Genomic DNA, 25,354 nt, shown 5'->3' with positions numbered 1-25,354 from the left:
GGAAAAATAGAGCATAAACAAATTCAACCAAATAAATTATTGTCGAGCAAGTTAGTAAAATGAAACAATGCACATAATAACCATACTTGCTGTTTCATTCGGTTTTCGTCATCAACTGAATCCACTTTGTTCACATGAGGGAGAGGTGAGTGAGTAATGTTGCTTCAAATTCCCCTTCTTTGAGCTTTATTTATGCCTTTGTGCCAATCAGCATCTCCACAAGGAAACAATAAATGATATTGGAGAGGATCATCATAGAACCCAAAAAAAAAAAAAAATTCTAAAATTTTCTCCGATACGAGCTGAAAAAAGACTTTGCTAACCCATAAGGCGGCAAATAAGGAATAGAGGTTCAAACCATTAATTACTAAGACATGAAACATTAATATTTAAAACATAACTTACTATGACTAAGACAGCAAATAAGAAATAATAAGACCAAGACATTTAAAAAAATAAGGGTTTAAGTGGGATTTATTAGGAAATCATACCGGTATTAGCAATCGTGTAAGAATGCGAGCCTCTAGAATTTCTGTTGTCACGAATTGTATCTGCACTTATAATGAGAGAATTAGTGCAAAAAAATGAAGGTATGTTGCCGAAAAAGACGGATGAGTTTTGAAGGGAACTACAGCAAAAATATGTTATTATAAGTTTTTTTTTTTAAAAAAATATGTAAATAAATATAGAAATCGACAGTATTCTAGATTACAAAGGACTCTATACATAATAATCCTGAAGCATTATAACCCTATACTACAAGCTTGTTATTGCTTTGAAGTTCCTGTATTAATGCTTGGAAATATTTTGACAACGGTGTTTTTCGTAAATTTTTTTTGAATCTTTGCATAAATAAACTGATGTTTCTTGCATTTTTTTTTCATTTAATAATGAGGTCCTTTTCTTCTGTGCACTAGCCACACGATCAAGTTTTTGTGAATTTTTTGGCACCACATCGACCGAAGGAGGTGTTAAAAGGTGTGAAGCGTAATATAATATAAATGAAAAAATCTCACATGGGAAAGAGAGAGCAACTTTGTGAACTTCAAAATTGTATAAATAGGAGCCCATAGGGTATATTCTATCCATCCCCGCAAGAAACACTTTTAAGCTAAGTGTATACTGTAAACACCTCACCGATTTAGGTTTGTAGTGATTTTACAGTGGTAAAGTGGATGTAGATTTTGCATTGAAAGCGAACCACTATATATCTTTTGTGTCTTTTATTAGCTATTGTTTAATTTCGTTTTCAATTTACATTAGGGGTTTCGACGAAGAAATCCCAACAACTGATATCAGAGCTGTAGTTTGAGCGATTCAGAAGACGATGGGAGGCGACCAGAAGGTACTGTGCACGGGATTGGGAAGTTCGACGGGTCGGACTACGCGTTCTGGAGGATGCAAATCGAGGATTATCTGTACGGCAAAAAGCTTCAGCTACCGTTGAGCACGAAGCCAGAGCAAATGAACGAGGGAGAATGGAATCTCCTCGACATGCAGGTTCTGTGACTTGCTCGACTAACACTATCGAAGAACGTTGCTCACAACGTGACGAAAGAGAAGACCACGACAGGGACGATGAAGGTCCTCTCTGACATGTACGAGAAACCCTCGACGAACAACAAGGTGTTTTTGATGAAGAAGCTATTCCACCTGAAGATGGATGAAGGAGCCGGAGTAGTGACGCATGTGAATGAATTGAACACGATTGTCAACCAATGTCGTAGGTTGAAATCGAATTCAACGATGAAGTGTGAGCCCTAATTCTGCTCATATCTCTACCGAATTGGCCCATGAGGGCGGTGGTGAGCAATTCGGTCGGGAGCGCGAAGCTGAAGTTTAATGATGTGCCATATCGCATCCTTGCTGAAGAGGTGCGAAGGATAGATTTTGGAGAGGTCGCGTTGAGCTCGGCCTTACACGTGGAGAAAAGGGGCAGAAACCACGGCAAGAATCTAAATCGGAACTCCAGAGGCAGATCAAAGTCATGGAACGGTAGAAGCCAATCCAAGTCTAAACAACCTTTCAAGTTTTGGAACTGTGGCAAGATGCTACATCAGGAAGTACTGCAAGGCGCTGGTCAAGGAGGACAAAGGCGTTGCTCACGTCGTCACTAAAGATTTAGCAGATGCGTTACTGCTAACTGTGGATAGCTCGATCGACTCTTGGGTGCTCGACTCAGGAGCGTCCTTCCACACCACTCCCAACAACGACATCCTTGAGAACTACATCGCTAGAAACCACGGGAAGGTCTACGTGGCTGATGGCGAGCCTCTGGACTTGTTAGTGCTGGCGACGTCAGGCTGAAGATGGGAAATAGGCAAGTCTGGAAAATCAACAAAGTCAGACACGTACCGAAGTTGTTGAGGAACCTAATCTCGATTGGTCAGCTTGATGATGAAGACTATACCACGACGTTCGGGAACAACTCGTGGAAGGTGTCAATGGGAGCAATGGTGGTAGCTCATGATGGGCATGCTCTACATGACGTCGAGCTGCCGAGACATGGTGGCCGTGATCGACAATATCGAGAAGACCGAGCTATGGCACAAAAGGCTCGGGCACATGAGCGAGAAAGGGATGAAAATGCTGGTGAAAGACGGAATGATCCCGAAACTAAAGACGGTGGAACATCACGCGTGCTAGAGCCATGCATTCTCGGGAAGTAGAAGTGAGTCAGCTTCACGAGTGCGAGCGGAGAACTTAAGACGGAGAAGCTTGAGGTGGTACGGTCTACCGACGTATAGGGACCAACTCCTATCCCTTCGCTCGGGGGATCTTGCTACTACATGACGTTCATTGACGACTCACCAGGAAGGTATGGGTTTATTTTCTGAAAAATAAATTTGATGTATTTGCTACCTTCAAGACATGGAAGGAGATGGTCGAACTGGAGACGATCTCGCAGGTGAAGTGCTTGAGGTCTGACAACGGCAGGGAATAGGTCGATTCCGACATCAAGCAGTATTGTGTTGAGAATGGGATCAAGATGATGAGAACGATCCCAGGAACTCCCAACTGAATAGCGTAGCAGAGAGGATGAACCGAACACTGAATGAGCGAGCTCAGAGTATGCGGATTCATTCCGGGTTGCCCAAGACGCTTTGGGCCGATGAAATCAACACAGCAGCCTTCTTGATCTACCGAGGACAAAGCGTTCCTTTGGGTTTCATAATTCCAAAAGAGGCGTGGAATGGGAAGAAGGTAAACCTTTGGTTTCTTGTCCTAAGTTTATACTGATGATTCTGCCAGAAATAAACTTGATCCGAAATCTAAGAAGTCTTATTTCATTAGCTATGGTGACACTGAGCTCGACTATCATTTCTAGGATGCTGATGCAAGGAAGATTGTTCGGAGCACGAATTCATCTTCAATGAGCAAATGATGTATAAGGATGAGCTGAAAGGGAACTCGACGAGCAAAATTCCTGAGGGCGAGAGGTCGACGATCAATCTGAGAGACTTCTCGACGACCAAGCTAAATGAAGATGCTTCAACGACCAAGGAGAGATTAGTGTCGTGAAAGTGAAGGCGAGGCTGATGAGGATACTGAGCTCGAGGTAAATCAGCGAACTCTAGTGATCGAGCTGCGGAGATCGAGCAAGGTGAGAAATTCGATGCACAAGTTCTCTCTGACTCTCAACTACATCCTCGTGACCGACGGAGCAGAGCCGGAATGCTATGAAGAGGTGATACAGGTTGTTGTCGCTCGTTTTCAGACAACGATTTAGAAGCCTCAAGCGGTTAGACCCAAGGACGGACCAAGTGGTCTCGCTTTGGTTTGAGCGTGTTGTAATCGATATCTCGAGTCTCCCCTTAGCTGTCAATGGTCTTTGAGTTCGCCGGTATACCTGAAAAAGATAAGAGAACACTGAACTAAGAAGGGAAAACAAAGGGGGTGCTTCTGTTTACCTCTCCGACGCTCAACATTAGTGGGATTGAGGTGGAGTATAGAGGTTTTAGATGGTGAGAGGCCAAATATGACTGAAACGAGTGACCCGGAGGTTCGACATCATTTCAAGGCTCAAAAAGGGATTACCTTTCGGAAGAGGATGGACCTCCATATTTATAGGCGACCAAGGAGTGTTTTGGGGCTCCTTGGCCGTATGGATACCCTGGGTTCGGCCCCGAGGCAGGCCTTTGGGCAGGCTAATGGCCGGGGATATCCTTGGGTCGGCCATTAGCCGAGGCAAGCCTTTGGGCCGGCCAATGGCCGGGGATATCCTTGGGTCGGCCATTGGCCGAGGCAAGCCTTTGGGCCGGCCAATGGCCAGGGATATCCTTGGGTCGGCCATTGGCCGAGGCAAGCCTTTGGGCCGGCCAATGGCTGGGGATATCCTTGGGTCAGCCATTGGCCGAGGCAAGCCTTTGGGCCCGCCAATGGCTGGGGATATCCTTGGTTCGGTCATTGGCCGAGACAAGCCCTTGGGCCGGCCAATGGCCGGGGATATCCTTGGTTCGGCCATTGGCCGAGGCAAGCCCTTGGGCCGGCCAATGGCCGAGGATATCCTTCGGTCGGCCATTGGCCGAGGCAAGCCTTTGGGCCGGCCAATGGCCGGGGATATCCTTGGGTCGACCATTGGCCGAGGCAAGCCTTTGGGCTGGCCAATGGCCGAGTCAACCTTGGGTCGGCCATCGGCCGGCCAAAGGTTTGGGCCGGCCAATGGCTGAGTCAATCTTAGGTCGGCCATCGGCCGGCCAAAGGTTTGGGCCGGCCCATGGCTGAGGCAAGATTTTGCCGCCCAGTGGCCGTCCGAAGCCTTACGCCGGTCGTGTGGATTGAAGTGACGCTTTTGTCCTCGTCGGTACGGGATGGGCCGACAACATTAGCCCACCGAGTTTCCGATCGAGCGTGGGTCGAGTGGAAACTCAGTACTTGCGCTGACGTGTGGACGTGGGACGAACGCTTTCGGGTTTGTGAGCGCACCGTAGAAAGGCTTTTAGTGCATCGCGATGGACGGCTTTTGTGCGTCGCGAGGGACGGCTTTTGTGCGTAACGAGGGACGACTTTTGTGCGTCACGAGGGACGACTTTTATGCGTCGTGAGGGACGACTTCTTTGCGTCACGAGGGATGGCTTTTGTGCGTCGCGAGGGATGGCTTTAGTGCGTGGCGAGGGACGGCTTTTGTGCGTGGCGAGGGACGGCTTTTGTGCGTGGCGAGGGACGGATTTTCTGCGTCGCGAGGGACGACTTTTTTGCGTCGTGAGGGACGGCTTTTATGCGTCACGAGGGACGGCTTTTGTGCATCGTGGGGGACGGCTTTGGTTGTCTTTCATTTTACGTGTCTTATGTTCTCGACATACTATCGTAATCGATTCGCACGGTTTTGTTCGTGCGCGTCTTATTTTCTCAATTTGTCGACGAAGGCGTAATCGATTTGCACGTCTTATTGGTGCACGGCTTATTTTATCAACTTACCAATTAAGGAGTAATCGATTTGCACGTCTTGGCGGTGCACGGCTTATTTTCTCGACTTACCAATGAAGGCGTAATCGATTTGCACGTCTTGGCGGTGCGCGGCTTTTTTCTCGACTTACCAATGAAGGCGAAATTGATTTGCACGTCTTGGTGGTGCATGGATTATTTTCTCGACTTACCAATGAAGGCGTAATCGATTTGTACGGCTTGGGCCTCGAGGGGCCTCGGTGCCACATTGTGTGACCAGGTTTTCCGTGGACGCTGGCTAGACCAGTTTCGTCCGGTGGGCAGGGGCCTTTGAAACCCATATGTGACTTGCTGCCTATTGGCGCACGAGCTGGGCAACGAGTGTGACTATACCACCTCATGAGCGTGGCACCCTTGGTTGCGCGTGTCATGTGATAGGCGGGGTTAGGCGTGGACTTGATCCCCCGGCGAGTGTGGCACCTTACTGCACTGGTCGCATTTTTGGGTTGAGTCTCTTGGGTCGAGTCTTGTGCCCTTGTGAGCGTGGCGCCACGGCACGCGCGTCACGTTTGGGGACTCCATTGGCCCATTCTTTCTCTCACTAGAGTGTCGTGGAGCGAATTTTGGTGCGCTGCTAGGGGCGACTTAAGCACGTCGTTAGGGATGATTTTCCTGTTGCTTGTAGGAGACCATGTAGATTTGTCATCGAGACTTGTGAGTCTATCATTGATTGGTGAGCCAAGAGGCCATGCATGTTTGACACGAGGACTCGCAAGTCAACTCTGGGGTTGTGACGCAACTCGAGGAGTAAACTCAACTCGAGTAGTGACGCATAAAGTCGACGCGAGGACTTGACAATCATGTGTAGAGTCGGCACGCGAGTACTAGTTAGTCAACCCGTGGACTCGGAACTCAACTCGAGGAGTCATGTATAGAGTCGGCACGAGGACTTATCAGTCGACCCGTAAACTCGGGACTCAACTTGAGGAGTGAACTCAACTCAAGGATTCATGTGTAGAGTTGGCACGACGATTTATCAATCGACTCGTGGACTCGGAACTCAACTCGAGGAGTGACCTCAACTCGAGTAGTCATGTGTAGGGTCAGCACGAGGAATTATCAGTTAACTCGTGGACTCGGAACTCAACTCGAGGAGTGAACTCAACCTGAGGAGTCACGTGTAGAGTCGGCACGAAGAATTATCAGTCGACTTGTGGACTCGGAACTCAACTCGAGGAGTGAAATCAACCCGAGGAATCATGTTTAAAGTCGGCACGCGAGGACTAGTTAGTCAACCCGTGGACTCGGAACTCAACTCGAGGAGTCATGTGTATTGTTGGCACGAGGACATATCAGTCGACCTGTGGACTCGGGACTCAACTCGAGAAGTGAACTCAACTCGAGGAGACATGTGTAGAGTTGGTACGAGGATTTATCAGTCGACTCGTGGACTCAGAACTCAACTTGAGGAGTCATGTGAAGAGTTGGCACGAGGATTTATCAGTCGACTCGTGGACGCAAAACTCAACTCGAGGAGTCATGTGTAGGGTCGGGACGAGGAATTATCAGTCGACTCGTGGACTCGGAACTCAACTCGAGGAGTGAACTCAACCCGAGGAGTCACGTGTAAAGTCAGCACGAGGAATCATTAGTCGAATCGTGGACTCGGAACTCAACTCGAAGAGTGAACTCAACCCGAGGAGTCACGTGTAGAGTTCGAACGAGGAATTATTAGTCGACTCGTGGACTCGAAACTAAACTCGAGGAGTGACCTCAACTCGAGGAGTCATGTGGAGAGTCGGCACGAGGAATTATCAGTTGACTCGTGGACTCGGAACTCAACTCGAGGAGTCATGTGTAAAGTCGGCACGAGGAATTATCAATCGACTCGTGGACTCGAAACTCAAGGAGTTTCCTCAACTCGAGGAGTCACGTGTAGAGTCGGCACGAGGAATTATCAGTCGACTCGTGGACTCGGAAATCAACTCGAGTAGTGTCCTCAACTCGAGGATTCACGTGTAGAGTCAGCACGAGGAATTATCATTCGACTCGTGGACTCGAAACTCAAATCGAGGAGTGAACTCAACCCGAGGAGTCACGTGTAGAGTCGGCACGAGGAATAATCAGTCGACTCATGAACTCCGAACTCAACTCGAGGAGTGAACTCAACCCGAGGAGTCACGTGTAGAGTCAGAACGAGGAATTATTAATCGACTCGTGGACTCGGAACTCAACTCCAGGAGTGTCCTCAACTCAAGGAGTCACGTGTAGAGTTGGCACGAGGAATTATAATTCGACTCGTGGACTGGGAACTCAACTCGACTAGTGTCCTCAACTCGAGGAGTCACTTGTAGAGTCGCCACGAGGAGTTATCATTCGACTCGTGGACTCGGAACTCAACTCGAGGAGTGAACTCAACCCGAGGAGTCATGTGTAGAGTAGGCACGAGGACTTATCAGTCGACTCGTGGACTCGGAACTCAACTCAAGGAGTGAACTCAACTCTAGGAGTCATGCTAAGAATCGGCACGAGGAATTATCATTCGACTTGTGGACTCTGAACTCAACTCGAGGAGTCATGTGTAGAGTCGGCACAAGGAATCATCATTCGACCCGTGGACTCGGAACTCAACTCGAGGAGTGAACTCAACTCGAGGAGTCACGTGTAGAGTCGGGACGAGGAATTATCAGTCGACTCGTGGACTCGGAACTCAACTCGAGTAGTGTCCTCAACTCGATTAGTCACGTGTAGAGTCGGCACGAGGAATTATCATTCGACTCGTGGACTCTGAACTCAACCCGAGGAGTCATGTGTAGAGTCGGCACGAGGACTTATCAGTCGACTCGTGGACTCGGAACTCAACTCGAGGAGTCATGCGTAGAGTCAGCACGAGGAATTATCATTCGACTCGTGGACTCAGAACTCAACTCGAGGAGTGAACTCAACTCGAGGAGTCATGTGTAGAGTCGGCAAGAGGAATTATCAGTCGACTCGTCAACTCGAGATTGTTACTCTTTGGGACCTCCGGCCTAACCATCGGCCCCTTGAGACTTCGTTATACTTTTATTTTTTGTTTTTGAGGGTTTCATTGAGTATTGCTCCCCATTAGCCCCCCCGAGTTTCTTGTATTTGTGAGATGAAAAATAGGAAACTCTTGTGTAGGGGATATACAATAATATGTCACGATGGGCTGAACAACTTTTTATTGCAATGAGAAGGTTGTTTACTGCTTGCCTTGACATTTGGACTTTTCAGGAAAAAGAAAATTACATGTTTAAAATTTCAGGCATGAATTCAATGGTGAAAGCTATGCCAGTTGTGGCCGTAAGTGGTGGGAGCTTGTTCTTTAGCTGATGGACAGTTCGCCTTCTCGTTGTCTTTATGCTCGAGGATTCTCCCCTTTGACAAGTCGGGCGCTCAGTCGCGGTTGTCACCTCGCTAGCGAATGTGATGAACTCTTTGAGATTCTCGTCTCGAATCAGGGAATCAATTTGCTTCCTAAGCTGGTAGCATTCGGTCATCGCGTGTCCGTGGTCTTGGTGATATTCGCATTGTCTGCTACTGTCCCACGTTGCGGGGTCCCTCTTCATAGGAGGCAGAGATCCTAGCTTCTCTCTCTGTAAGCTCAGGATCTGGTCGGGTGTCGTTTTGAGAGGGACGAAGGGTTGCTTCAGGGTCGGAGAAGGAAGGTCATTAGGGACCTGAACATTTCTAAGCCTTTTCCTTCACGAGTCGGGACCGACGGCCGGTGCCACGAGTTTGGCGATGCGCTTTTTGTTGGATGCTTGATTAACAACGTTGGGTGGTTGGTGTCCCAAGACGACCTCTCTCGCGATCTCGCATCGGGCGTTGAGTTCTTCTCTCAAGTCACTCCCATGATTCTCCCTTTGGGAATTGAGGTGGTCTCTCAAGTCTCCGTTGGCCATCCCAATCACCCTTGGCAAGGGTATGTCATTCAAGCGACGTCCTCGATGGACGCCACGACCATCGATGTAGTCATCTCTCTGGGGGTTTTGGACGCAAATGGTGAGCTCGGAGCATCCCTTTTGGGACCCTATGATTGAGCGTCATCATGTATTGCGCGATCTTTGACATCTTGATGTGGTCTCTCGAGAGTGTCCCCTCAAGGGCGCATGTGTGAGTTCACTCGACGGTTGACGCTTTGATGCGCTCGCCTGAAGGCATCCCCTTGAAGGCGTGCGCGCGCGTTCCCTTTCGTGAATAACATGGTCGAGGTTGGTCTCGTTAGTTTTTGGTCTCACCACGTAGTTGGCATCTTTCTCGTCTTGGTTGACGTGGTCCTCGATGACATAGCCGAGGAGGTCGGCAATGAGTGCGCCATTCACCCCTAGCCGCTCAAGGAGTTCAAAGAGTCTCCGGGCCATGTCTTCACAGGGAGCATCATTGGCATCGCCAGCCGGTTCATGGATGGCTGGGTCGAGGGGCAGGCTCTCGTTATCACGAGGCCCTTGATCCCCAATTTGGCGTGCCAAGCTTCCCAAGACGTATCTCGAGCTAGTCGCTCGGTCGGCCATGGAAGTGACGGGCAATTGACTCATCTATCAAGAGTTTTTCCGTCGAAGGTAGAAGAAGAGTAGTAGAGGGAATGTGCCTCCAAGGTCGAGAGATCTCCTTCCTCCAGCGCCAAAATGTTGTCGCTCGTTTTCGGAGAACGATATAGAAGCCTCAAGCGGTTAGACCCAAGGCCGGACCAAGTGGTCTCGCTTTGACTTAAGCATGTTGGACTCAATATCTCGAGTCTCCCCTTAGCTATCAATGGTCTTTGAGTTCGCCAGCATACCTGAAAAAGATAAGAGAACCGTGAACTAAGAAGGGAAAACAAAGGGCGTGCCTCTGTTTACCTCTCCGACGCTCAACATTAGTGGGATTGAGGTGGAGTATAGAGGTTTTAGAGGGTGAGAGACCAAAGATGAGTGAAACGAGTGACCCGAAGGTTCGACAGCGTTTCAAGGCTAAAAAATGGATTACCTTTCGGGAGAGGATATACCTCCATATTTATAGGCGACCAAGGAGCGTTTTGGGGCTCCTTGGCCGTATGGATACCCCGGGTTCGGCCATTGGCCGAGGAAGGCCTTTGGGCCGGCCAATGGCCGGGGATATCCTTGGGTCGGCCATTGGCCGAGGCAAGCCTTTGGGCTGGTCAATGGCCGGGGATATCCTTGGGTCGGCCATTGGCCGAGGCAAGCCCTTGGGCTGGCCAATGGCCCGGGATATCCTTGGGTCGGCTATTGGCCGAGGCAAGCCCTTGGGCCGGCCAATGGCCGGGGATATCCTTGGGTCGGCCATTGGCCGAGGCAAGCCCTTGGGCCGGCCAATGGCCGGGGATATCCTTGGGTCGGCCATTGGCCGAGGCAAGCCCTTGGGCCGGCCAATGGCTGGGGATATCCTTGGGTCGGCCATTGGCCAAGGCAAGCCCTTGGGCCGGCCAATGGCCGGGGATATCCTTGGGTCGGCCATTGGTCGAGGCAAGCCTTTGGGCTGGCCAATGGCGGGGTCAACCTTGGGTCGGCCATCGGCCGGCCAAAGGTTTGGGCCGGCCCATGGCCGAGGCAAGGTTTGCCGCCAGGTGGCCGTCCGAAGCCTTGCGCCTGTCGTGTTGGTTGAAGTGACGCTTTTGTCCTCGTCATTCCGGGATGGGCCGAAAACACAGGTCAATACCTCGCCATGATGGACGAGATGGATTCGCTGATCACGAATCATACTTAGGAGTTGGCGGAGTTACAACTGGGAAGAAAGCATTGCACAACAAGTGGGTGTACCGGATAAAGGAAGATAGTAATGAAAGTCAAGGGTTCAAGGCGAGGCTGGTTGTGAAAGGTTTCCAGCTGAAGGAGGGAATCGATTTTACGGAAATATTTTCTCCGATCATAAAGCTCGTGACGATCAGAATTGTGCTAGGGTTGGTACCCATGGAGAATTTGCATCTCCTCCAGATGGATGTGAAGACAGCATTTCTTCATGGTGAATAATTAATACAGTCACTACTTATGTACATTTGATGTAATAAAGTCTCACGAAGACTCTTGCTTGTAACAACTACTGAATAATTAATAAAAGTTGAAGCGTTCATTCATTCTTCCTTCTCTGTTTGAATCTTTATGATAAAATATACTCTTTCGTCATTAAATAAACGTAACAACAAATGAAGAGTCAAATATAGATTTGCTTGAACAAACTCTTCATGGTTTGCTTAAAACAGTATATTCACAATCTAAGGATCAAAGGGTACTATTGATCTCAGTATGATTATTAGGAGAATCTATGATGTATGGTTATGGGACATTGAGAGTTCAAGACTCTATAGTTCTTCTTAGGTATCTTCTGAAGGTACTGAATTTACCAGCGCACTTCTACAAACAAAATAAGAACAAACCATTTAACCTCTTATGTCTCGGAATCAGTATGTATGTATTGCATCATGCTTATCTCAATCCTAAAATGAGACATGTCATTTCATCGCTTGCATATTCTAATATGAGAAAGTCAGAGTTCTAGATTCACTATGTGATATAGACAAGACCTATGTGTGAAGTACTAAGTTATGAAGATGTCATGAACAACTTCGTGAAGATCTCATAGATATGGAATTCATGTACAAGATTGCTGAAATGCAATGTATATCACCTCATGATTTGTTCCTTGGAATGTGAATAAATGAACTGGCCAATGTCCAAATTGAGTCATGACTCTTTTGGATGAATCAATGTGACTTGTTAGCTCCTTGTCAATACATTGTGTCTAGCTTATTCACAAGCGACAAAGGAGTTGAGGAAATAACAACTAGAAGGGTAAAATAGTAATTTTGTAAATCCCATCTAGTTGATGATATTCATGAAGGGTAAACATAGATAATATTCAATGGATCCACTCATCACAATTAAGTAGAATTCTTGAGTAGAAAATAAATTAATTTGAACCGAGAGATTCAAGTGTCAACTCTTTAGTGGAGTCAGTTGACATTAAGCTAGAACTTGGAAAAGGTTTGTGAACTTTTGAGTCCAAGTATGCTAGCTCAAGTTTGTTCATTTGGATCCTTGAGCTCACTATCACAAGTCATTAGAGTAGGATTAGTTAAACTAGACACTAAGTCAAAACAAGTTCAAATGTGGAACTAGACAAGTTTTACGAAAATTGTCTAAAGGTTAATTTTATCCACGAGGACATAATATTGTAAATGTTACTAAATAAGTCTTTTTACATTGTCATATGATGACAATGAAGTAGTCCACACGGCCACAATGAAGGTATTTGGGCCTTGAGGATTGAATTTCATTTGGTGGAATTTTATGTGAAAATTCTACATTGGCTTTTCTTATATTGTCATGAACATAAACAGAAACATCTAGAAGCATGTTCTAGAAGCCAAATTTCGTGCATACCAAGAGGAATTTATTTTGTGAATTGATGTATGAATATACTGACCAAAAGGAAGAAGAGGAAACAAATTTGTTCCATGAAGCATCATGTTGGGCATCCAAGACTATGAGGAAAATAGGAAACTACTTCCAATCTTGGTATGTTGATAGGAATGGGAAATAAAGATTACGCTCATGAATATTTGATATTTAATAGAAAAAAGGAAACTACCTCTTCAAGGCAATCTCTCCTCCTATAAATACCCCATCTCATTCACAATGTTGAATACACAAGTTTTGAGATTGAGAGCTTCTCTCTCTAGACTTGGCCCCTCTCTCTCTCTCTCTCTCTCTCTCTCTCTCTCTCTCTCTCTCTCTCTCTCTCTCTCTCTCTCTCTTCTCGTTCTTTTGTTTTGGCACCTAGGTCCTCTTTAGACCTAGTGTTTTATTTGAGCTCTTTGGCTCCAAGACAAGTTCTTGAGTCATAGTGTTTAAAAGTGCCCACACACTAAATTCAACCTAAACTCTAAAGACTCTAGTGGTAGGAACTTTCGTGGAGAGACGAGCGTTTCAACCTTCCTAAAGCTTCTCAATGTTCAAGCTCCATTCAAGGTAGGTACCGAGTAAAAACTAAAGTAGTTTTAAAATTTTAAATTATATGTTCATGCACTTTGTCTATGTTATAAAAACATTTTACGAGTTTTTAAATAAATTTTTATATTCAGCCGCTTGCTAGAAGCGATATAGTTTAAGAATGTGCATGTAATTTAAACTATGCGTTTTAAAATTGTTTTCTTAATTTTACTCGAGTAATGGTTTTGCTAGAATTTTTATTTTACATTTTTTTTTTAATTTATTGCTCGTGCTTTAAATTAAAAAGCTTGTTGATTTTCTACACCCCTGGGATGATATTAAAACACATTAGAATCAGTTCTAAAAGTTTTTAATTTTTTCATAATAAAAAACATGTTTTTGATAAGTTTAATAAATTTCGGGTAATTTTGTGACAAGTAATATAGTCTTGTTTGCTTTACTTGTTTACTCGCTCGTTTTATTTTAGTTGTTATTATTTCTTGTTCAATACTATTAATATGTTAATAAGACACATCCAAAAGACCAACTCATTAAAACATTCTGTTACACTTAAATCTTTTGCGCTTAATTTCCGACCGAATTTCTTTCAAGATTTCCTTGAGCTTAAAAAATATCTACTGTAAAAGGGACATATCTTTCTGCTCATAACTTGAATTTGAATGGTACTTAAACCAAATTAAATTTCTGTGAGTCTACTTTCTAAAACAGTTAGAATTATCTCAATTGGACATTGGAGTCTCCGTTTACGCAATTTTTACTCCGAGGTGTTCGTTGTCCGGGTTTCCAGGATTTCTTGAAAATTTAATTTTTGAATTCCGAATCCCGGTTCCCATTCCAAGAGTTCTAGAAGTCAAATGGAAAAATTGTCTTGAGCAAAAATGTTTTTCTAAATGTTATAAATATAATGTGTAAGATTGAAATTTTTTTATTTTTTGAATATTTAATTGAAATTGAAATTTTACAAAAACTAGTTTGAATTTTGAAAAACCGTTTTCACTTTCTAACTTGAAAATACTTTGTCATCCAAATCAATTATGTTTTCAAAATGTTTTCAAAACTATATCTATATCACTTATGTTCAAAATCTATTTTCTCTTGAAAATTTAAGTGGGAGGTCTCCTCGTAGACTAGTCGAAAAACTGGAAGAAGATGTGTAATCTCAAACTTCAAGTGTTCGAATGAGTTAGAAGTTTACACCTCTCTCATACATTTTCCCGAGTAGAAAATAGGAGAATTTCTGAGTATGTACGTTGTACCATTATGCGCTAACACTGGTCTTCCTAGAAACATGACGATCTAAGGTTCGGTTTCTAGAATTCCACTCTATCGCTCTATAACTAGGAAATATGTTTCCGAACTTATAAGAGACAATGTGCCAACTCTAAAAACTAAGTGGGAGGGTTATACTTGCTGTTTGCAACCCACGATCCCCAACACTAATGAAAAGTGCACTTGTCGCCAGACTAAGAGTCACCCTCGTGGCCCTCTCTTAAATGACAGTACTCAATGGCGCTTTGCTCTGATCATTGCTCGAAGAGCTACGTCTGAGACTGAGACAATGAGACAAGGCCTCCCCTCGGTGGATTGTTTTTCCAAAGTCGATCTCTTGGACTAAGTGGTTGGTTACACACTTAGACACAATCCCTAGTAATCCTCCCTTGAGGCCCTGCGAAAGGATGTGAGTGATCAAACTTTTTTACAAGGTGGTTGGTCAAGGTCGATGTATTGACATCTTGGCTATGCATTAATGATGAGTCATTTACTTATGAAAGGAGACTCGTTGCGACCTTCCCTCGAAGGAGTAAAGTGTCATTTCGTTCATAACACCTTTGGATTTTTCCTTTCTTGTTCCTCCTAAAAACTTAACGAAACTTAAATCCTAAACCAAAAGACTAATCATAAACTTGTTTCAACTTAATTTCAGCAAGATGTCTCTCAACCCTCTCTCAACCATCCTTTCCTCAAATAAACTCGAAGGCGAGAACTACGTAGAATGGAAACGTAACCTCGATATTGTCCTTACCGTTGACAAGTACAAATCGGTACTCATCAGCCCGTGTCTTCCTCAAACGAATGATGATAAGAATCAAAGGACAAAGACGCCTTGGCAGCCTGGCTCCGCTCCGACGAGATTGCGAGATGCTATATCTTGGCATCGATGAATAATGTGCTGCAACAACAACATCGTGACATAGAGACGGCTTCCGATATGCTCTACAATCTCCATGAGATGTTTGGAGAGCAAAGGCGTCAGGCAAGACAACAAGCAGTCCGACAGTTTATGAACTGTCGCATGAAGGCTGGGACTCCTGTCAGGGACCATATGATGCTGATCATTAGTTACCTGAATAAGATGGAAATCCTAGGATCCGAGATTGATGGGGAGACCAAAATAGATATGATCTTAGAAACTCTCCCCGAATCTTTCGGTACCTTCAAGAAGAACTACTCCATGAACAAGCTATAGTACACTGTTACCGAGTTTATGAAGGAGCTTCACACTACTGAAGGTCTCACTAAGAAAAAGAAGACTCAAGAAGAGGTACATGCTACTAAGCAGAGAGCCTCCACCTCTGGACCTAAGAGGAGGCCTCACAAGGCGGAGAAGAAGAACTCTCTAGCCTACCTCGAAGCAAAGGAAAATAGTAGTGTACTTAGTATCGAAGCATGCTTAGTAGCTGATAATGTATCAACGTGGATTCTTGACTCCGCTACTACTAACCATATTTATTGTTCCTTGACTGGTTTCAAGAAAACAAAAAGCTTAGAGGAAGGTGACTTCATCTTCAGATGGGGTGATGGAAGCTCAGTATCTACAAAGGCCGTGGGATCAGTGATGCTATCTTTTGAAGATCGAACTCTAAACTTGAATAATGTTTATTTTGTTCCTTGCTTCGGGAAGAACTTGATATCCGCTGCTTGTCTTTACGAGCAAGATTATTGTTTAAAATTTATTAAGAATGGAATTAAAATTTCTCTTTCCAATAATTCTTTCATCACAGATGCATGTATGAAGAATGCTCTCTTTTACATTTATCCCACATAACCTTCGCTTTTAGACACTGAAATAGATAACAATCTAGTTAGCGAGCCAAAGAGGATTAAACTTTCTGATTCCTCTGATCTAATAAAATCAACATATCTTTGGCACTTAAGACTTGGTCATATCAGTCTAGACAGGATTAAGAGACTTGTGAGGGACGGTCCACTCCTAGCCTCTGCAATAGGTTCATTCCTTATTTATGAATTTTGTATAGAAGGAAAAATGACTAAGAGACCTTTCTCTGCTAAGGGTCGAAGAGCTACTGAGCTGCTGGAACTTGTACATTCTGATGTATGTGGTCCGCTTAGTACACAGGCACGGGGAGGATACGAATACTTCGTTACCTTCACCGATGATTACTCAAGATACGGTTTTGTCTATTCGATCAAACAAAAATCCGAGACCTTTGACGTATTTAAGGTTTTCCGAGCTTTAGCGGAAAAGCAAACTGGCAAACAGATCAAACCCCTTTGATCTGATCGAGGTGGTGAGTATATGTCTAAAGATTTCGATGACTTTCTTAAAGAAGAAGGTACCGCTTCTCAGCTTAAAGCACCTGGCACAGCTCAACAAACGGAGTGTTAGAGAGAAGAAACCGAACTCTAATGGAAATGGTTAGATTGATGATGTGTTACTCATCACTCCCTCTTTCCTTTTGGGGATATGCCCTCAAAACAGCAGCTTACATTATGAACCAAGTTCCGTCTAAAACGGTTCATGGTACTCCTTGTGAATGATGGACTTGCCGTAAAGTAAATCTAGGCCACATCCGAATTTGGGGTTGCCTTGCACATGTGCTAAGGCAAAAGACTTGCAAGTTGGCTAGTAGGTCAGAATTGTGTATGTTTATTGGATATTCGAAGGAAACCAAAGGTTTCTTATTCTATAGTTCCGAGGACAACAAGACTTTTGTTAGCACGAACGCTCGTTTCCTTGAGGAGGACTTTATGAAAGATGTAAAACCTAGAAGCAAAATTATGCTTGAAGAAAAGTTGGGTGAGGAAACTTCTACCTCATCTGTAAGAACTGTTCTTACCTCAACTGAAACACAACATAACTCATCAGAATCTCGTCAAGTAGTACTTCGATGTAGTGTGAGGGTTTCTCAAAAACCTGATAGGTACATGTCTTACGGGGATACTCTCGTAGCCGTCTCTGACATGGATGACCATGTTTCCTACAGCCATGCAATGGTTGGTTTTGAAGGGATTAAACCAATAGGGTGTAAGTGTATATACAAGAAGAAAATGGGTCCGGATGGGAACATCGAGATGTTCAAAGCACGACTAGTGGCTAAGGGTTATACACAAAAGGAAGGTATTGACTATGAGGATACCTTCTCACTAGTCGCGATGCTTAAATCCATCCGCATACTTCTATCCATAGTTGCAACTCTCGACTATGAGATCTGGCAAATGGATGTTAAGATTGCCTTTCTGTACGGCAATCTTCACGAGCGCATTTATCCGGCTCAACCAGATGGTTTTGTGGAATAACGTCAAGAGACCAAGGTTTGTGTGTTGCTTAAGTCCATTTATGGTTTAAAGCAAGCATCTAGGTCATGGAATATTAGATTCAATGAAACTGTTTAGAGCTTCGGTTTTGAACAGTTAAAATATGAGCCTTGTGTTTACAGCTAATACACGAGGGCAAAGTTGTGTTTCTGGTATTGAATGTCGATGATATATATTACTCATAGGTAATGATGTGGCTAAATTATCTGAGGTTAAGATCTGGCTAGCAAAGCAATTCGATATGAAAGATCTTGGAGAAGTCGCGTACATTCCGGAGATCCAAATCTTTCGAGATCGGAAGAACCGGACTTTGTTGCTCTCTCAAGTATCTTATATTGATAAGGTGATGGATCGCTTCTCGATGCAAGATTCCAAGAAGGGCCAAACACCCTTTCGGCATGGAATCTCACTCTCTAAGGACCAGTCTCCCAAGACTGCACAAGAGATTGAGGACATGAGAAAAATTCCTTACGCCTCAGCCGAGGAAAGTCTCATGCATGCAATGCCTTGTACTAGACCAGATATCTGCTTTGTAGTTGGTGTAGTTAGCCGTTTTCAATCCAACCCTGGACCCTAGCATTGGATTGCTGTTAAGCATGTTCTTTAGTATCTTCGGAGAACTGGGAACTTGATGCTTACATATTTAGGTACTAACCTGACTATGTCGGGATATACCGACTTCGATTTTCAAGCGGATAAGGATTCCAGGAAATCCACTTCAGGATTTGTGTTCATCCTAAATGCTGGATTTGTTGTTTGGAGGAGTATCAGGCAATCTTGCATTGCTGACTCCACAATGGAAGCATAATATGTGGCTGCTTGTGAAGTATCCAAAGAGGCTGTATGGGTTAGAAAATTCAAGTATTTGGAAGTCGTTCCAAAAGTCGATGAGCCCATGACACTTTATTGTGATAACAGTGAGGCTGTCGCTAACTCAAAGGAACCTCAAAACCATAAGCGCTCTAAGCATATTGAGAGGAAATACCATTTGATTCGAGAGATCATGCAGAGCGGAAACGTGGAGGTGAAGAAGATCTCAACGGTTGACAACCTGAAAGATCTATTCACAAAAGCTTTATCCTGCAAAGTCTTCGACCAGCATAAGGAGGGATTAGGCATGAAGGACTACTAACATCTTCTTTGAGTCAAGTGGGAGTTTGTTTTCAATGGTACCTGTTGTCGCCGTTTTTCGGACAACGATTTAGAAGCCACAGGCGGTTAGACCCAAGGCCGGACCAAGTGGCCTCGCTTGGGCTTGAGCGTGTCGGACCTGGTTGCCCAGATCTTCCCTTGGCTGTCGATGGTGTCTGAGCTCGCCGGAGAACCTAGAAAGGATGAGAAAACCGTGAGCTAAGAAGGGAAAACAGAGGGGGTGCCTCTGTTTACCTTTCCGATGCTCAACAATAGTGGGATTGAGGTGGAGAATAGAAGGTTTAAGTGTTTAGGGGCCGAGACTTGAGAGAAACGAGCAAAAGGTGAGTTCGGCAGCGTTTCAGTTCTCAAACTTGGATTACCTTTTGAAGAGAGTGGGCCTCTTGTATTTATAGGCGACCAAGGGGTCATTGGTGGGCCCCTTGGCCGAGTGAAGCAAATGGCCGAGGATAGCCCATGGCCGAGGATAGCCAATGGCCGAGGATAGCCCATGGCCGAGGATAGTGTAGGGTGGCGTCACCGGTGGGCCCCTTGGCTGGGGATAGCATGGGCTCGACAAGGGATAACATAGGCTGGCGCTATTGACGTGCCCCTTGGCCGAGCTTAACATAGGCTGGCGTCATTGGCGTGCCCCTGGGCTTAGGACAACATGGGCTGGCGTCATTGGTGGGCCCCTCGGCCGAGGATAACATAGGCCCGGCCGAGGATAGCATAGGGCCGAGGATAGGCCTGTGAGGCAGAGGTCGAGCTCGCGAAGCCGAGGTTGCCCGTGAGGCCGAGGTCGAGCTCGCGAGGCCGAGGTTGCCCGTGAGGCCGAGGTCGAGCTCGCGAGGATGAGGTCGCTCGTGAGGCCGAGGTCGAGCTCGTGAGGCCGAGGTCGAGCTCGCGAGACCGAGGTCGCTCGCGAGGCCGAGGTCGAGCTCGCGAGGCCGAGGTCGCTCGTGGGGCCGAGGTCGAGCTCGGTCTTGGGCTGAGGCCACTGGGCCGGCCCTTGGCCGAGTCGGCCCAAGGGTCGATTAATGGCTAGGGCAAGTCTGATTGCTTCTTTGCCTTTGAATAGCTTCGATCGGGGTCGGGCCGATAACAGTGCCCACAAGAAGAGTAGTAGTCACTACTTATGTACATTTGATGTAGTAAAGTCTCACGGAGACTCTTGCTTGTAAGTGCTGATAAACTATAGTCTTTAGTCCTTAAACAAACCTAACAGTAAATGAAGAGTCAAATATAAATTTGCATGAACAAACTCTTCATGGTTTGCTTAAAACAGTATATTCACAATCTAAGGATGAAATGGCCCTATTGATCTCAGTATGATTGTTAGGGGAATCTATGATGTGTGGTTATGGGACATTTAGAGTTGAAGACTCTATAGTTCATCCTAGGTATCTTCTGAAGGTACTGAATTGACCAGTGCTCTTCTACAAACAGAATAAGTGGTATAGAAAATACATATTGGTGAAGTACTAAGTTAGGAAGATGTCATGAACAACGCTGTGAAAATCTCATAAATATGGAATTCATGTACAAGATTGCTGAAATGCAATGTATATCACCTCATGCTTTGTTCCTTGGAACGTGAATAAATGAACTAGCCAGTGTCCAAATTGAGTCATGACTCATTTGGATGAATCAATGTGACTTGTTAGCTCATCGTCTATACATTGTCTCTAACTTATACACAAGCGACAAAGAAGTTGAGGAAATAACAACTAGAAGGGTAAAATGATAATTTTGTAAATCCCATCTAGTTGATGATTTTCATGAAGGATAAAGATAGATAATATTCAATGGATCCACGCAGTTTTTGCTCGTTTTGGACAACGATTAGAAGCCTCAAGCGGTTAGACCCAAGGCCGGACTGATTGGTCTCGCTTTGGCTTGAGCGTGTCGGACTTGGTATCCCAAGTTGTCCCTTAGCTTGAATGTTGGTAGCATTCGTCGGAACACCTGAAATGAGAGAAAAACACGTGAACTACAAAGGGAAAACAAAGGGGGTGCCTCTGCTTACCTCTCCGACGCTCAACATTAGTGGGATTGAGGTGGAGTATAGAGGGTTTAGTGTTTAGAGGGTCGAAGCTTGAGAGAAAGGAGTGAAGTACGAGTTCGGCAGTATTTCAGTACTCAATTTTGGATTACCTGGGTCAAGGGAGGGACACATGCATTTATAGGCGACCAAGGGGTAGTTTGAAGACCCCTTGGCCGAATGGAGGTTGAGTAAGACGAGTCTCAGCCTCCTGAGCACTCCTCCGTCATCGGCCGAGTAAAGACCTCTTGGCCTCTCGATTTACCAATGAAGGCGATCGATTCGCACGTCTTGTCGATGCGTGTCTTATTTTCTCGATTTACCAATGAAGGCGTAATCGATTTGCACGTCTTGTTAATGCGTGTCTTCTTTTCTCGATTTACCAATGAAGGCATAATCAATTTGCACGTCCTATTAATGGATGTCTTATATTCTCGATTTACCAATGAAGGCGTAATCGATTTGCACGTCTTTTCTCGTTTTACCAGTGAAGGCGTAATCGATTCGCACGTCTTGTCGATGCGCGTCTTATTTTCTCGATTTACCAATGAAGGCGTAATCGATTCACACGTATTGTTAACGTGTGTTTTATTTTCTCGATTTACCAATGAAGGTGTAATCGATTCGCACGTCTTGTCGATGCGCGTCTTATTTTCACGATTTACTAATGAAGACGTAAACGATTCGCACGTCTTGTTAATGCGTGCCTTATTTTCTCGATTTACCAATGAAGGTGTAATCGATTTTCACGTATTGTTAATGCGTGTCTTATTTTATGGATTTACCAACGAAGGCATAATCGATTTGCACGTCATGTCGATGCGCGTCTTATTTTCTCAATTTACCAATGAAGGCGTAATCGATTCGCACGTCATGTCGATGCGCGTCTTATTTTCTCGATTTACCAATGAAGGCGTAATCGATTTGCACGTCTTGTTAATGCGTGTCTTATTTTCCCGATTTACCAATGAAGGCATAATCGATTCGCCCGTCTTGTTAATACGTGTTTTATTTTCTCGTGGAAGCCGGTAGACCCGGTTACTCCCCCTGCGGACGCAGGCCAAGAACCCGGTGTCATCGATGGCCTCTTGGCTTACGACTCGCTATATCGGGCGACGACCACGACCAGACCACCTTATGAACCCGGCACCCTTGGGTGTACGTTTCATGTGACAGGCGGGGTTAGGTGTAGACTTGATCCCCCAGCGAGTGTGGCACCTTAGTGCGCTGGTCGTGTTTTTGGATTGAGTCTCTTGGATCGAGTCTTGTGTCCTTGTGAGCGTGGCGCCACGGCGCGAGTGTCAAATTTGGGGACTCAATTGGCCCATTCTTCCTCTCACAATAGCGTCGTGGAGCAAATTTTAGTGCGCCGTTAGGGGCGACTTAAGCACGTTGTTAGGAGACTTGTAAGTCGACTCCTGTGCTTGTGACTCAACTTCAGGAGTAGACTCAACTCGGGGAGTCATGCATATTCAACACGAGGATTTGTGGGTCGACTCGTTAGTTTGGGACTCGACTCGAGGAGTAAACCCACTCAAGGAGTCATGCATGTTCGACACATGGACTTGTAGGTCGACTCGTGGACTTGAGACTCTTCTGGACGAGTAAACTTAGCTCGAGGAGTTACGCGTAAAGTCGACGCGAGGACTTTTCAGTCGACTCGCGAATCGAAACTCGACTCGAGGAGTGAACACAACTCGAGCAGTTATGCGTAGAGTCGACACGAGGACTTGTCAGCCAATTCGTGGACTCGGGACTCGACTCGAGGAGTTACATGTAGAGTGGACACGAGGACTTGTCAGCCAATTTGTGTACTCGAGACTTGACTCGAGGAGTGAACTCAACTCGAGGAGTTATGCGTATAGTTGACACGAGGACTTGTCAGCCAATTCGTGGACTAGGGACTCTACTCAAGGAGTGAACTCAACCCGAGGAGTTATGGGTAGAGTTGACACGAGGACTAGTTAGTCGACTCGAGGAGTGAACTCAACTCGAGGAGTTATGCGTAGAGTTGACACGAGTTGACTCGTGGACTCGGTACTCGACTCGAGGAGTGAGCTAAACTCGAGGAGTTACGTGTGGAGTCGACACGAGGACTTGTCAGCCAATTCGTAGACTCGGGACTTGGCTCGAGGAGTGAACTCAACTCGAGTCGACATGAGGACTTGTCAGCCAATTCGTGGACTCGGGGCTCGACTCCAGGAGTGAACTCAACTCGAGGAGTTATGTGTAAGGTCGACACGAGGACTTGTCAGCCAACTCGTGTCTGGAGATTGTTTCTCTTCGGGACCTCCGGCCTAACCATCGGCCCCTTGAGACTTCGTTATACTTTTGTTTTTTTTTATTTTTGAGGTTTTCAATGAGTATTGTTCCTTCCCCATTAGCCCCCCGAGTTTCTTGTGTTTGCGGGACGAAGACCAAGAAACTCTCGTGTAGGAGATATACATTAGTACGTCCCAATGGGTAGAACAACTTTTTATTGTAATGAGAAGGTTGTTACAACTTGCCTTGGCACTTGGCCGTTTTAGGAAAAAGAAAATAAAATGTTTGAAATAAAATGATCATAGAGTCGAGTAAGTTCAGGCATGAATTTAATGGCAAAAATTGTGTCGGTCATGGCCGCAAATGGTGGGAGCTTGCTCTTTAGTTGATGAACCATGCTCACCGTCTCATTATTCTCATGCTTGAGGTTTCTGAGCCGTTGCCTGTCGTGGGGGTTGCCGTAACGGCGATGAAGTTTTCTTCCCTTTGACGAGTCGGGCACTCAGCCGGGGTTGTCACCTAGCTAGCGCATGCGACGAACTCTTTGAGATTCTCGCCTCGAAGCAGAGAACCAATTTTCTTCCTAAGCTAGTAGCATTCGGTCATCACATGTCCTTGGTCTTGGTGATATTCGCATTGTCTGCTCTTGCCCCGCGTTGCAGGGTCCGTCTTCATTGGAGGCGGAGATCCTAACTTCTCTATGTGTAAGCTTAGGATCCAGTCAAGTGTCGTGTTGAGAGGGACGAAGGATTGCTTCGGGGTCGGAGAAGGATGGTCATTAGGGACCTAACCACTTCTGCACATTTTCCTTCGTGACTCGGGGCCGACGGCCGGGGCCACGGGTGTGGCAACGCACTTCTTGTTGGATGCTCGATTAACAACATTGGGTGGTTGGTGTCCCAAGACGACTTCTCTTGCGATCTCATGTCGGGTGTTGAGTTTTTCACTCAAGTCACTCCCATGAGATTCCCTTCAGGAAGTGAGGCAGCCTCTCAAGTCTCCGTTGGCCGTTCCTATCACCCTTGGCAAGGGTATGCCATTCAAGCAACGTCCTTGAAGGACGCCATGACCATCGATGTCATCTTCTCTCTAGGAGTTTTGGACGCAGATGGTGAGCTTGGAGTGTCCCTTTCGGGACCTTGAGATTGAGCGTCCTTGAGTATTACTCGATCTTTGGTTCCTTGACGTGGTTACCCGAAGGTGTCCCCTCAAGGGCGTATGTATGTGTTCATTCGACGATTGACGTCTTGATGCGGTTGCCTGAGGGTGTCCCCTTGAAGGCGTGCATGCGCGTTCACTTTCGTGAACAGCATGGTCGAGGATGGTCTTGTTGGTTTTTGATGTTGCCACATAGTTCGGGTCTTTCTCATCGTGGTTGACGTGGTCCTCGACGCGGTAGCTGAAGAGGTCGGCGATGAGTGCGCCATTCACCCCTAGCCGCTCGAGGAGTTTAGAGAGTCTCCGGGTCGTATATTCACGGAGAGTGTCATTGGCGTCGCCGGCCGATTCATGGACGGCTGGTTCCAGGGGCAGGCTCTCGTTGTCACGAGGCCATTGATCCCCAGTCTGGCGTGCCAAGCTTCCCAAGACGTATCTCGAGCTAGTCGCTTGGTCGGCCGCGGAGGTGACGGGCAATTGACTCATCTATCAAGAGTTTTGCCATCGAAGGTAGAAGAAGAGTAGTAGACGGAATGTGTCGCCAAGGTCGAGAGATCCCCTCCTTCTAGCGCCAAATTGTTGTCGCTCGTTTTTGGACAACGATTTAGAAGCCTCAAGCAGTTAGACCCAAGGCCGGACCGAGTGGTCTCTCTTTGTCTTGTGCGTGTCGGACTTGGTATCCCAAGTCGTCCCTTAGCTTGAATGTTGGTAGCATTCATCGAAACACCTGAAATGAGAGAAAAACACATGAACTACAAAGGGAAAACAGAGGGAATGCCTCTGTTTACCTCTCTGACGCTCAACAATACTAGGATTGAGGTGAATTCTTTAGGGTTTAGTGTTTAGA

Source organism: Urtica dioica, chromosome 1 (assembly GCF_054948205.1).
Source record: "Urtica dioica subsp. dioica isolate 48M chromosome 1, U.dioica_male_clone48M_v1_H2, whole genome shotgun sequence".
In the NCBI taxonomy this organism is placed as follows: domain Eukaryota; kingdom Viridiplantae; phylum Streptophyta; class Magnoliopsida; order Rosales; family Urticaceae; genus Urtica; species Urtica dioica.
Note: the sequence above shows the minus strand (reverse complement) of the source record.